The 12,227-nt window shown below is 47.8% G+C and overlaps 1 pseudogene; it reads right to left on the bottom strand.

Moving 5' to 3' along the window:
* Positions 1 to 266: 266 nt before the first annotated feature.
* On the bottom strand, positions 267 to 409 carry LOC142435295 (small nucleolar RNA SNORA62/SNORA6 family; annotated as a pseudogene).
* Between the last annotated feature and the right edge of the window lie 11,818 nt (positions 410 to 12,227).

Below are 12,227 nucleotides of genomic sequence, written 5' to 3'. Positions count from 1 at the left end.
GCCTTCTACTTGCCCAAAACGCAGCCATTGGAAATACTGTTGCCCCATCGTTCTGCTCTATGAGCTAGAATAGACTCAGTGGTAACTCGTGTAGTGGTAGATGCATCATATTCCAGTGACAACTCAGACACATTTCAAATACCTTTGATTCTAGCACTCATGCCACTGTGTGGTTCTGATTTATTGGGTGTACACTAACTAACCCGGGAACTTCTTCTCTTCTCTAGGAGACTTGATCAATCTTTTCTGATGTCTTTTTTTTTTTAACATGTGGCAGCGAATACTATCAAACTCCAGTCATCAAGGCAAGCTCTACTGGTGTTAGCGAAAATCCGGCCTGGTGATGTAGCATACTTCTGACACTCAGAAGTTCAATGACCAAGACTGGCCTCCACCCTGAGTGTGCAGTCTTTTCTGATTTCTAAAGGAAAGTATCTCATAACCAATAAACAAAACAAAGCAAAACCCAACCCAACCCACTGCCACCAAGTCCATGCCGACTCACAGGGACCCTGGGAGACCGAGTAGAATGGCCCCTGTGCGTGTCGGCAGCGGAAAGCCTCTTCGCCCCCGGAGCATCTGGTGGGTTTGAATAGCTGACCGTGTGTTAGCAGCCCAGTCTCAGGCTATTAGTTGTGAAGAAGGACAGCTGATCGCCCTCTTTCATTTCTTTCTTTTTTCCTTTGTTACCTCTTGGGGCTAAATCATCCTTGTAATCTTAATACCTTTAACCTTTTCCCTAGATCCTCCTTTCTAATCCCTTAATCGCCTTTACCATCCTCTGAAGCCATTAAAGATTCTCTCCTTCTGAAATGGTGGTCTAGTGCGTAGGGATCTGACTCCAAGAGCTCGACTATCACAAGTAATAGGTCTCTTGTTTCTATGGGGAACTTTCCCGGTCAGTTTCATTTGGCCAGAAGCCGCAGCTTTGCATTTTAAAATACACTTATGGGGCAAACCTGAGGGATCAGGAACAGAGGCAGATGGAGGGGATGGCAGAGGCCTTGGCTGCCACTAGGTGGGTGCCGGTGGGAGGGTCTTGGAGCACCAATGAGCAGTTTCTATTGACCATCCAAGTTTCCCACTGCCAGCTGTGAAAGATCAGTCAGCCATTTAAAACTAATTGCCCGGGGCCCCGCTTTTCTCCAGCTATGCCTCTGGCCACAAATGACTTTCACCGGAGCCTGCTGGTTAGTAATAGGAGGAGAAAGCTGCGCTGCCTAATCACGGGAAACTGTAATTACAGAAAGGTGAAAGCAACAGGTAATGCATGTCACATAGACCTGCCTGCGAAAAAAAACAAAAAACAAGACAAACCCAAAACCAAAACTCATTCCAATCTCCTCTCAAAAGATATAATAATAACAATAAAGCACAACAACCCACTGTGGATAATTACAGTGGCCCCAGCCGGCGATCGCCTCCGGGAGAGCCAGCCTTGTTTGTGCCCATCTCGTCGCTGCCCTCTAACAGGGTTACCAAAGGCCACTTCTGACCACTTACTTCCCATTAAATGCAGGGACTGAGCCGAACTGCGGCGATTCTGTTGAAAAACCACTGGATTCGTTGAAACTCCTCACTCATTAAGCCTGTACGACTTCCTGTAACTCACCATTTTTCCTGCAGAAGTAAACACACTTTTGACTCACATGTGGAGAACAAACAAACAAGCAAACATTATATTAGGACCCAGGAAATGACACATGGTAGCACTTCCTTCGGGAAGCAGATACTGTCATCTGTTGGAACAGCCATTTATGACTTTGCCTAATTGTCCAAAGTGGTACCTTTGGGGGTAGCAGCTGGACACACTGTGCTGGAGGGTCCAAGAGACATGTTTGTTGCCAGTTCAGTTGGAGCGCTCTATTCAGCTGTGCTTCCGGCTTCTCCCAAACCCGGGTCATACCCTGTTGTGGGGTTTTGTGTACCTGGGATTTTTTTGTTGTTGTCCTAGGGGCCCCATTGAGTTTCTAAAATCGAGGTCATTCCTTTTATTTCTGCCTCTCTTTTTGGAAAGGCCACACTACAGTTTGTCTGCCCTTTTTCTGCGTGTCCATAGCTCAGGGGAGGCGGCATTGGATACTAAAATGCAGATGAAGGTTGTCAAGAGAGGCATATTTAAATGGGACCATGGAGAGCTCTCATGGAAGGACCTCAGAGGTGGAAGGAGAGCCTCTGCTGGGCAAATAGGCAGCAACAGTAAAGCCAAATTAGCCAGGGGAGGGGAAGACTGGAAACAATTAAAGGAACATTTCCCCCACCCCACCCCCACCCCGCCCCTGCCCCTGTCTACCAGACCTGATGGATTCTTCCCCAGGAATGCAAGAGCTCCCAGGAGGCTGCTCTGTGGGCCAAAGATGTGGCCCTCTGCGTCTCCAAAGATGACAGCGTTGGGAACCCCATGGGACAGTTCTACTCTATCTTATGAGGTTACTGTGAGCCCACACTGACTTCATAGCAATGGGTCTGTTTGCTTGTTTGTGTTGTTAGGTGCAAATGCGTCAGTTCTGACACATAGCGACGCTATGTACAACAGATCCCCCTGCCCGACCAGCCCGACAGTTGTTGCTATTTCTGAGCCCATCGATACAGCCACGGTGACAGTCCATCTTAATGAAAGTTTTCCTCATTTTTTGGCTGCCCTGCTACTTGATCAAGCATGATGTCCTTCGACGGGATCTGTTCGTCCTGATCACGTTTAAAGAATGTGAGGCCAAGTACAAGAGAAGAATTCTCACTAGCCTCACTTCCTGAGAATAGTCTGTCTCTACTTCCTCCAAGACAGATTTATTGGTTCATCTGGCAGTGCGTGGTATAGTTAATCTTCTTGGCCAGCCCCATGATTCAAATGCGTCCATTCTTCACGGTCCACCTTAGATGTCGTCAGGAGCACAGGAGGTGACTGAAAAGAACTTTGGCTGGGTCAGGCTGACTTTAGTCCTCCAAGTGGCATCTTGGCATTGAAACATGGTAAAGAGGGCTTCTTAATTTAATGTTTTTAGCCAAGTGGTTCCATGCAATAGGTTTTGATTTAGTAAGGGTTATTTTCTATCTTTTACGAATTATAATTAGCTACCTATTATGGGCCATTATGTGGCTATCTCTATGCTAAGAGATTCACATGAAGTAACTCTCCCAACACGCCTTCAAAGTAATCACTGTTATTATCCTCAGTTTCCCCAGGAGGTAACTGGCTCAGAGACTTGAGGCAACTTGCACAAGGTGGCACAGCAAGTACGCTGCAGAGCCAGAACCTAAGACCAGATCTGGCTGACACGACAAATGTGGTTCATAAGCACTCTGCCGGAGTCCGGGTAAAGTCCAAGATCCACTGCTGGGTATTTTGTTCTTTTATGAAATAGCAGAAAATTTCTACTTGAGGTGACAAAACTGTAATTTTAGCAACTAGAAGAATGCTAGCGTACTCCGAACGTCTTAGCTGAAGGGTCTTCTATTGCTTTGTTGAGGGCTTGTTCTTGCCCCCAACATCTACCTGCCTCCCTGATTTAGACAATAAGGTCATCACAGGAAAGTTCTGGACTGCTTCTTATACTCTTCTGCTTTCTATCGTCCTCCCTCATGGTGTCTGGCACACGCTCCCAACCCAATGAAACCGAATGCCCCGCCATTAAGTCGCTTCTGAGTCACAGTGACCCTAGAGGCCAGAGTAGAACCATCTCTGTGGGTTTCCGAGACTGTAACTCGTTACAGGAGTCAAATGCCTCATCCTGCGTGGCTGATAGGTTCAAACTGCTAACCTCGTAGTTAGCAGCGCAATGCGTAGTATCCCACTACACCACCAGAGTCCCTTCTCACAGTCAGTACTCAATAAATATTGATGGATCGCAAACGATTTGGATGTTGTTTCCAATGTTTACGGGGTTGTTCAAGACCCTTTCCTAAGGCTAAATGGAGCAGGTTGGACTTCTCAAGACGGCTGCAGCCTCAATGGAGCTGCTTGGCCAAGATGACATTTTAATACCATCCCTGCGCGGGAGCTGAATGCTTGCTTTGGCACTGGGATGATTGATTGTATTTTCCCCTTTTCCTCCCAAAGCTCAGGCATTGTGCAGCCACGGTGTTGGGTGATTCAATATGCAGCCAGCGTCACCCAGCCAGCCACCTTCCCAGACATTTCTGGAACTCTCTAAGAATGTGGGGGGGGGGCGCTGTTTGGTGTAGAGTTCTGAATTCACTCCCCCTCCCAGTCCTGGTTGGCTCAATAAAGACACATCTAATTCCCCTTGTGGCATGGGACCAAACCCAACCTCGCTTGTCATCACGGATTCCAACTCATAGCAACTCTATGGGACAAAGGAGAACTGCCCCTTTGGGTTTCTGAGCCTGTAACTCTTTCTCCAAGGCTTGGTTAAAGTGCTCTGATGGGAGACGGGTCAGCTTCTTAAAAGGTTAGAGACTATCTCGTGTTCAAGGGTGGGCTGCTAACCACAAGGCCATCAGTCCAAGCCAACCAGCCACTCCGAGGGAGAACAATGAAGCTTTCTGCTTCCATAAAGATTCACAACCTCGGAAAACTGCAAAGGAAGTTCCACTCTAGCCTGTAGGGTGGTAACGAGTCACAAATAACTGGAAAACTGTGTGTGTGTGTGTGTGTGTGTGTTACCGACAAGATTGCTGTTCAAAGGCAAGTAGAAAATACAGAGTGGCCAAACTCCGGTTTTCTATTTGCAACACAGAGTTATTTCCTCTGCATTTCCCAAAATGAGGCTCCCAGGAGCCCTGGTAACAGTAGTTACACATTGGGCTGCTAACCACAAGGTCAGTAATTCGAAAGTACCAGATGCTCATTGGGGAAAAGATGGGGCTTTCTGCTCCTGTAAAGGTTGACAGTCTTAGAAACCCCCGGGGACAGTTCTACTCTGTCCTATAGGGGTCTCTGTGAGTTAGAACCCACTCAATGTCAGCAAGTTAAGTAAGGTGAGGCCCAAGTTAAACTTGGCTGTGATTGGGCTTATCCTACTGAAAATCAACAGCCCAGAGGGACTTGGTCATGGAATATAGAATGGACAGAAGGGCAATCGCAAGTAGATGCACTTCTTGGGACCGGGCAGGAGCTGAATTCAAGAGGGTGTCAAGAATCGGTTGTAATCTAGGCAAGTCTTTGGCTTTGGTGGAGGCAGACGGCTTCCCCAGATTTGTCAAATTCGTGAAAAAGGGGTCAGGCATAGGACTCACGCAGACACTGGTAACAAGGATGGGACTCCATTTTTTGGGAGCAAGACTGAAGACCTTGTGAGTTTGCTGAGAAGCAGGCAAAACTCTTGTTCAGGACAGAACTGAAAGACTAGACCACTGGCTTTCAATCGAGCCAATACTGCCCCCCAGGGGACTTTTGGAAAATTGGGGAGGGCATTTCATTGGCCAGCAACAGAAGCTTGGTGTCCTGCCATGGACCACACCCATCTCCCTCTCTTAATAAGCACACCCACTGCCATCCAGTTCTGGTGACAAAGCAGGTTACATGTTGGTCTGCTAACTGCAAGGTCAGCAACTCTAAACCACCAGACGCTGCTCAGGAGAAAGACGAGGCTTTCTATTCCCATGCAAGGTTACGGTCTCAGAAACCCCCAGGGGTCTTTCTACCCGGTCCTTTAAGTCAGAATTGACTCGATGGGAATAAATTTGGAGTTGATTTGACCATCCAGCCGATTCTGAAAAATAGCAAACAGGGTTTCTGAAGCTGTAAATCTTTGTGGGAACAGTTTAAAAGAACACAACAAAACTCCAAACTCACTGCAGTGGTTTCGAACTACTGATCTTGTGGTTAGCAGCTCAGTGCTTTACCCACTATGAGACCAGAGAGCACAATGAAAGAGAGCCTGGCGTCCTCTGCATGGCGTTTGACCCTTGAGCTGTATATTCAGAGATGAAAACCTACTTATGATGGCCTGAATGTTTACAATAAGTGCTTTACATAAAAACACAAAGGGTCTGTCTCTCTCCTAGGCTCAAAGAGGAGCTCTGGTGGTGCTGAGTGTTAAGTGTTAGACGATGAACCACAAAGTCATCCGCTCAAGCCCACCAACTGCTCTCCATGAGAAATCTGAGTCTGTCTGCTCCTGTAAAGATTCCCAGCCCAAACAACCTAGAATGGGGTCACAATGAGTTGGCATTGACTTCCTAGCAGTGATATTTTATATAAAGAGGTGGACTTACTGTAAGGTCTCTCTCTCTCCTGGCTAGATTCCAACCTCAGTCCTTGGCTCCGTGTGAGAAAGATTTCATGCCGAAGCCGGGCTCGTGATCCAAGTGAATTTAATGAGAGTTAAAAGAAGCTTCAGGTTTTACGCGGCACCCATAGGATTCCTTTGACCATGCGGCCTGGCAGAGACTGCTCCGGGTCACGCAAGGATCTTTCCTCCCACGAAGATGACCAGACCAGCCCTCTCCCTTCCGGTCCCTGCCTTTTCAAGAGTTCCCGGGGGAGGCGTGGTGAACGACCCCAGGTCAATCCCATTGGCTGAATTGCGATCACCTGGCCCAGGTGGGCTGCTCCAGGTGTAACGCCCATCCGCGCCCACGGGCGGGAAGATCCAGCTTTGTCCTATGCTGGCTCTCCTGGGCATGCGTAAATGGACTTCCCAGTTCCCTAGGCTAAGCTGCCTAACATTACCTATGGTCAGGACAGAAAGTATGTCACCAATGGTGGCATTTTTTCAAAGAGTTAGAGTTGCCAAAACAAACCCCAAAACTCACTGCCATCGAGTCAATTCTGACTCATAGCAATCCTATAAGACAAGGTAGAACTGACCCCGTGGGTTTCTGAGACTGTAACTCGTTATGGGAGTAGAAAGATATCCACCCCCTGCCACCTCCCTCTCCCCGTGAAGCAACTGGTGCCATACGTGGGCTCCAACACTCTTTTATTAGTTAATGTGTTTGTAGCTGTCATATTCGTGGGGATTCTATATAAAGGCACCCCCCACTTACTTAATTTACTCTTGCAGTGTGGGCATTTACATATTAAAACACAGACTGTTTCATTATTAATGGATTTCATGGCCTCTTCGTGGGCCAGGGCAACTATTGGTCTTTCAGAAATCATTTGCGAAGGTAGGTAAGCCAGAAGTAAAACCCTCAACCCACTGCCATCGAGTGGATTCAGATTCGGAGTCAGATTTCTATGCCCTCTAAGAGTGGAGGCAGCCTTGTCCTTCTCCCGAGGAGCAGCTGGTGTGTTGGAATGGTCCACAGTTCCATGAGCAGCCCAGCATCGAACCATAGGACCAGCAGGTGTGTATGGATTTGTTAACTCCAGGCTCAGAAAGGGGGTGAGTCCAAAGTCTCATTGTTGAACAGGAGGTGCTGAGGGGTGAAGATGGAGTGCTATGTTGTCATTCAGCTGGCTTCCTGGGCACCAGTACCACTGTCTGTCTAGCTTCCATTTGGCCTAATTAACCCAGTTTCAGGTCAGAGTAGGTGCTTAGGAAGTAGTGAGTAGATGACTCATGACAAATACATGTGGAACCAAGCACAGAACCAGAGCCAGGACTCTAGGTCCACATCAGGAAGGCATAACATGGGCAGACGAAGGCCATGCTTGTTTTCCAAAAGAAGCCAGCATACAAATTACCAGAAGAAGAGTCCTAGATCTGGGCCTACCTGAAAGATCGTGTCCCTGATGTCCTGGCCCTGAGCCTTGAGTAAGACCTTCTAAAAGTTCCCTTGTCTCCAGGCAGCCTTGTGTTCACATCCTCACGTGTACGTGACAACCTTAGGGGCCATAGCATCATGTAAACTACACAGAAGGCTGGTCCCAACGTCCTGTCACTGTTTGATTTGGGCAGAGACAGGGGTCGGTCAGGGAAAAATGAGTGTCAGATACTGGCCCTACAATTTGCCAATGCCCTCCCTGTCCAACCCCCTCAGTGTGGCCTCAAGTGACTGTGACCTTCAGGTAGACCACATCCACCTTTCCCAGCTGTGTGTTCACTCCCTTGCCCCCTTCCCCATGAATAATGTACATGCCCCTTCCTTCAGAGTTCAGCCCTGGAAGGGCAGTTTTAAGTATGTGATAAATAAATGACTACAACTATTAGGACAACTGATGAGAAAAGGGCCTCCCCTTTGGCAGAGGGCGGGTACCTATAGTAGAGTATGGATGCCAGGTGGAGCTATCCAGACACCTTACGTGAGTCCAGGAGGGGCGCTGAAGTCCTTTGGTTCCCCAGATGCCACATGTGGCTGCAGGAAGACTCGCTGGGAGAGTTGGTGAAAGGCAGGTGTGGTGGGGACTCCTGGTGGCATAGTGGGCTACTGACCACAAGGTTATCGTTTTGGGATGCACTAGCTTCTCCGTGGCAGAAAAATGAGCCTTTCTACTCCTGTAAAGTCTTACTACTTCAGAAACCCGCAGGGGCCAGTTCGAGCCTGTCCTGTTAGGATTGCTGTGTTCAGGATGACTCCATGATAGGGAGTCTGATTTGGTTTGAGAAACTCTGAGAGAATCCAATTCCAGAGGCTCTGTACCAGGACCTGGAATCTGCATAGTCATGTGTACCACCGGTGATGTCTATGAGGTACCTAGTTGTAGCCTCGTTCTGGTGACACGGTGGTGACATGCTTGGCTGTTAACCAAAAAGCTGGCAGTTCAAACCCACCCAGTATCTATGCAGGGGGGAAAGACCTGGCAATCTGATTCCAGAAAGATTATAACCTAGAAAACCATATGGTGTAGTTCTACTCTGTCACATGGCTGGGTGTGGGTGGGCATAAGTGGAAAATCCACTTGAGGACATACAACCCCCCCCTTCACTCCAAATCAAGTCCAATTCTGATACTAGTTCACAAGTGCCTCTTCAGACTCACACAGCCACATACAACGACGCAGAATGCAGGGAGATCACAGGCTGGTGGGTGGTGGGTGCAGAACACCCAGCAACAACAACTTGACTCAGACCAACCACCTCATTTTATGGGAAGCCTGCTGAATCGTGAGCTGGAGTGGCCACTTGCCCCAGTTCACAGGAGTCTTGGCAGAGTTGGAACTAGGACTTAGGCTTCTTTCCAATCTCTCGACGGTGGGACTGTCTGGCATTGTGGCTGGGTGGAGGGATGGGAACGAGGGATGGGAAAGAGGATCTTACATTTCACCTCAGAGCCTTCTTCCTACTCTGCCTATTGAAAGTGAGGTCAAAGGGGACACAGAAAGACTGCTTCATTTTATTGCAAGCAGTAAATTTACTGTAAGCTATTAGGGAGAGAAGTAATGAAATCTCTACCAAGGCTGGTGGAACAACAAGAATTCATCCATAAATTTGGCGATGTCTATAGCCACGGGAAACCAAGTGAAACAACAGAGGCAATTCTCCAGCCACCTCCTTGAAGCACCTTGATTGTAAGTCTCACAACAAGGGAAAATAGGACTGAAGACAATGTTATCTCTTAGGTAGTAAGTTGGGTGAAGGGGGAGGCATTATCCGAAAAGAAAGAGGTCAGCCCAAAGAAAGAACAAATGGGGATAGGGAGAGACAACGGGAAAGTGTAAGAATTCAAAGTAACTGGGCGGGGGGAGGGGGGAAAACTGAGGATCTGATACCAAGAGCTCAAGTACAAAGAAAAGGTTTTAGAAACGTTGATGACAACATATGTACAAGTGTGCTTAATACAACTGAATGATGAATTGTTAGGTTTGTAAGACACCTCCCAATAAAATGATTATTTTAAAAAGAAAAAAGTTGACACCCTCAGAACCTGCTCCCCCCACCACTCTCCCACAAAAAAAGACTTAAAAATATCAGACGTCAATATGGTTTGTATAAAGTCCTGTGATAATGATGGTTAGGAGATAGACACACACCTTAAATGGGTATGGGTAGGGAGAATGAGAATAGACACATGAGTATATATATATTTGACAGGATATTTATGTATGTGTATTTCCTTATGCTGCAGATATATTTGTGGCTGTGTTGGCACTTGTTGTTAGAGGCCATCAACTCAGTTCTAAGCCATCAGCCACCCGATGCACAACAGAAGAAAACACTGCCCAGTCCCCCACCCTCCTCACCATTGGCCCTGTGCTTCCTGAGCTCATTGTTGTAGCCACGGTGTCCATCCATCTCCACGAGGGCCTTCTTGGTTTTCACTGCCCCTCGACTTTCCCCAGCATGATGTCCTTCTCCAGGGACTGAGCTCTCCTGACCGCATGTCAGAAGCACGTGAGACAAAGCAGATGAAGCTTACAGGGGGGAAAGTTACGAAAACTTGGACATAACTAAACGCCTTGAGGAAATGGATCGCTGGGTCTGGAGGCATAGGACCATGCTCTTGGGGAACACACAAAGGTCAATTGGCATAACAGAGTTGACAAAGCCAATGTTCTACACCCTACTTTGGTGAATAGCGATGGGGCTCTTACAAGTTTGTGATCAGCCACCTACGGTGCAACTATTGGTCTCTCCCTGTCCAGAGGAAGGGAGAATGATGAGAATTGGAAGGCATACGAAAACAATGAGTGCAATGGACTAATGGACCACGAATGCCTCAATCTCCCCAACCTGATACTAGAAGAACTAGATGGTGATTTGCCGCCATTACCAACTGCTCTAAAGGGATCACACTAGAAGATCCTGGAGCGAGTCAGAAAAAAATGTGGAACCAACTTAAAAGTGCTAAAATGATCAAAAAGGCTTATCGAGTCTGATGGAGACTAATGGAGCCCCTGAGACTATGAGCCTTAGTCACCCTTCAGGTCTGGACGTGAACTCATCCCATGGCTCAATTTTCAGTCCAATGGGTCTGTAAGGGGCACAATAACTCTAGGGAGGTACACACACCTTGGAATCACCAACCATCCAAGATCTAAAAGGTGCCATTTACTCAAGAAATAACCTTCAGAAAGGCTGGGAAAGAAGGAGGGAGGGAAAGAGGACACCCAGGGAAGAAGAAGGCTAAGTAACGTGTGGGGACTTCAATCCATAAACTGAAACAAAATGTGTGTGAATTGATGACTGGAAAGCTATTGGCCTGCTTAGCCCTGACGGTAGAGTGGGTTATGCGTTGGACTGATAAATGGCAGGTCAGCAATTCGAAACCTCCAGCTACTCTGCAGGAGAAAGATGAGGCTTTTTATTTCCATAACGAGCTATGGTCTCGGAAATCCACAGGGGGCAGTTCTGCCCTGCCCTATAGGGTCGGCATGAGTTGGAATGGACTCGATGGTGGTGAGCGTGAGCACTGTTTCAATCTTTACCCCATTGTCAATACAAAGCAAGAAGAAGAAACTGCAAACCCCAAATATAGCAAAAAACACATAGGAAAATCTGGGAGAAAACAATCACCGTCCATCCACCACAGTGGAGACATAAGCAATAATCCAGGAGCAGACAAAAAGGAAAAGGGATGAAGAGAAACTGTCGCAATGACCTGGGCTCCCATCCCTCCTGGATGCCTGTCTCGTGGAGGTTTAAAACGGTCCAAAGCTCTGGGAGATGTATAGAGAGAAGGACCCCCCCCCCCAACCCCCTCTGAGGAAATAGTCAATGAAATGTAGGCCAAGGTGCATTGGAGGTGGTGCAAACACCTGTCCTTTCAAGACATCCTTTTGGATCCTGGGCCTGCACTAGCCAGGACCGTGGGACAAGTCCCAGCAGGCTCCCAGCTGTCCGCTTATTGCTTTGACATAATTTAAGGCAGTCTCCTTGGAAGGCTCCCGGGATGGCAGCTGCTTTTTAAGCAACTGAGTGAAAACAATGCCAAACTTCTTTATTTAGAAGAGACACTTCCTAATTTGGTCCCGAAATGGCAAATCTGTCTAGGCCCTGCCACTGGCCCTCTACGGCCAAAGTGGCTTCAATCCAAGGGATTTCAGCAGAGTTCAGCAGGTGCCTGCTTATTTATAGTCAACAGGCTGCCAGGGGTCACCGTATGCCTATCTCTGAACAGGAGAGGTCAAAGGGGCTTTATTGGTGAGAGAGAATACAGGCCACTGTGGCCTGCAGCCAGTCTATCTTAGTGCAGGTCACAGAGGGAGGTTCAAGTGCAACAGGGTGTGGAACTGTGGTGAGCTCAGTCATGTGTCACTGCCATGGGTGTCAAAACCCCAAGATTTAGACCTAGTTCTGCCACTCCTAGTTTACTATGTGACTCGGGGCAAGGTGCTTACCTTCTCTGCACCCCAGCTTAATTCTTTCTGGAGGGAAATGTTGCAGCAATTAATACATGGTGCCACTGACCATGATGGGTGGCTTGGCATCTGGATAAAA

The sequence above is a fragment of the Tenrec ecaudatus genome, chromosome X, assembly GCF_050624435.1.
Source record: "Tenrec ecaudatus isolate mTenEca1 chromosome X, mTenEca1.hap1, whole genome shotgun sequence".
Taxonomy (NCBI): domain Eukaryota; kingdom Metazoa; phylum Chordata; class Mammalia; order Afrosoricida; family Tenrecidae; genus Tenrec; species Tenrec ecaudatus.
Note: the sequence above shows the minus strand (reverse complement) of the source record. Positions and strands in the feature narration are given on the sequence as shown.